Below are 2,682 nucleotides of genomic sequence, written 5' to 3' on the forward strand. Positions count from 1 at the left end.
CACAAAACCAAAGGATTTTTACAACTTATCAACTTGGTGACTGAGAAATGTTTCTCTTTCGTGAAAGGAGAAGAACAATATTCTCTCATTCATAAAAAAAATTATAGTGGGAATAAGGAATTCTCAGTTTCCTGGGAAAAAAATAAAAAATTCTTGATTACCTTCATGTATTGCGAGACTGAAAACACGGTCCTAACCTTGACCGTGACTCCAGCCTGTCTCCTTCTGCCTCGCCTTGTCAGAGGCACCGTTTTTGAGAGTTTGATTTTCCCACCTTGGTGGATTGCTTTTGTCTCCAGTGACCTCTGAAGATCCCTAGTTAATAGATCACTTCCATCGCTTTCCAGTTTCCCCCTCTTTTATTTTGGATCTATGCCACAAAGCTTGTCTACAACTTCCTTTTCAATGCCTTCCATGTGCCTTGTTGGCGGCTGTTTATCTGGGGCCAAGTACCCTTGTTAACCGCAGAGGTGAATGTTTCATTACTCTGAGAGTCATCCGTTTACAGGCAAGGAATATGCGTGAAGTGACTTCCCAAGATCCTATAGACGTGGCATTCAACCCGAGGCACCTGCCTCCAGGTTCCCCCTGCTTGACATCCCACTATACCTGCTGGGGAGTGGCTGGCCCCCTGGTACCCCGCAGAATGCACGTGTGTCTGCCGCACCATTTCTCCAGGTCCTTGCGGGTCTTGGTGGGCTGCTTGGATTTGTCCCAGCTAGGCTGCCACTTTCTTTCTTTCTTTCTTTCTTTTTTTTTTTAAAATATTTTATTTATTTATTTAACAGAGAGAGAGAGAGAGAGAGATCACAAGTAGGCAGAGAGAAAGACAGAGAGAGAGAGAGAAGCAGGCTCCCCACTGAGCAGAGGGCCTGAGGCGGAGCTTGATCCCAGGACTCTGGGATCATGACCTGAGCCGAAGGCAGAGGCTTAACCCACTGAGCCACCCAGGAGCCCCTGGGCTTCCACTTTCTATGTGTGAGCATTTAGAGCTTGGGTTCCTCACCTGTAAGATGGGAAGAACACCAGTCCGCCCTCATAGGGCAGTGAACTTGTATTACCCCCGCTTTGCAGCTGATGATGTGGAGGCTCAATGTTAGGGCAAAGTGGGCACAAAGAGAACCGGGGAAAGGGATGCTGTCCTCTTCTGAAGACGGTAGCCCCTCCGTACTGAGTTCCACTGTAGAAGCAGGTTAGTTAACAGAGAATCTGTAAGGAAGCTCCCTTTCCTGATTCTTCATTTGTAAGTCTGCTTTTTGGTGTGATCTGCTCAGCCTGTGCTAGGCTTGGCTCCTACCTCCCTGCTGTCTCTCTGTGCACTGGGGACTCCCCGATCTCCCCCAGCCCAGTGGCCTTCCCTTTCTGCACCTGTTTCTTCTCCAGGAGAGGCCTCCATGCACTGCACAGACCAAACACTTGGTAGGGGCTAAGACAACATGCACTGACTGAATGCTAACACATGACCCCAATTTTCTTGAACCATCCCCTTCTACCATGACTCCAAAGTGTCCTCTCTATCATTTCACACTCACAAGCACACAGCTCAGGCTCTGGCTTACTTACCTCCCTGGTATGAAAAAAATTTCTAGGCTCTGTGTTTAGGCATTCAAGACTCCTACTTGCCATTCCCCACCCCCCACCCCCGTGACTTTAACTCCCCACCCTCCAATATTGCAAATTCCATATTCACAGTGTTGTCACTATCTTCCTAACAGAAGCTACACAGGAAAATCTCTAGTAGTTACTTCTATTCTGCTCTGAGCAGCCAACACCCTGTCCAACCCTCCCTCTGGGTGACCGACCCTCACAGGTGCTTGGACAAGGAAAGGGAGACAATGAGTGCTGTGCTGAGTGACTGTTCTCTGTCAGGTGGTACTGAACAGAGTACTGTTCATTCCAATTTACAGATAAGGGAAGCAAGGTTTCCAGAGGATAAGGTGGGTTCCCACAACCAGTGATAGGGCCTGAGCAGGAATTTGAACCCAGCTCTGCTGACCTTGGCATCCCCCACTCTCCAGTCTGCTCTCAAAGGCCTCCCAACTAACATATAATAGGTTCTAGGATTTCACCCACACTCCATAGAGGTGACTACAGGACTGTCCCCAACCCTGGGTCCTCTGAGACCCTACCTGAAGAGGGGGAGTCATTGCCAATCAGTCTCTCCTGGACACTGGACTCCATCCAGCTAAGGGGCTCCATCCACCAACATTGATGCCTCACTGGGTCCTGGAGTTGCCTACTGGCAGGTGGGAGAGAACATCTGGCTTGGGGACAATCGTCCTCCCTAAGCCTCTGTCTACCCCACTTATCTCCTTCACGTCTGTCTACGACTTACTTCCTCTTCCGTCCCGCTAGCTCTCCTCTTCTATGCCTCGGTTTGTCCATCACCTCTTCCTTCTCAAGTTCTCATCCCCATAATAACGCAGGGAGGTAGACTCTACTACCACCCACATTTTAGATGAAGGACACAGAGGCTCAGAGAGTTTGGGTGACCTGCCAGGCCCATACAGTAACTGGTAGGTAACCGGTGGCGCCTGTCCAGCAGGTGCTTGGCCAGGTTGCCAGGAAGCTGGTCTCTGCGCCGCCGGCCCCGCCCCCGATCCCGCCCTCGCCCCGCCCCCATATGCTCCGCCCACCGACCCAGGCCCCGCCCTCGCCCCGCCCCGCCCCGCCCCGCTCGGC

This window comes from Neovison vison, chromosome 7, assembly GCF_020171115.1.
Source record: "Neovison vison isolate M4711 chromosome 7, ASM_NN_V1, whole genome shotgun sequence".
In the NCBI taxonomy this organism is placed as follows: domain Eukaryota; kingdom Metazoa; phylum Chordata; class Mammalia; order Carnivora; family Mustelidae; genus Neogale; species Neogale vison.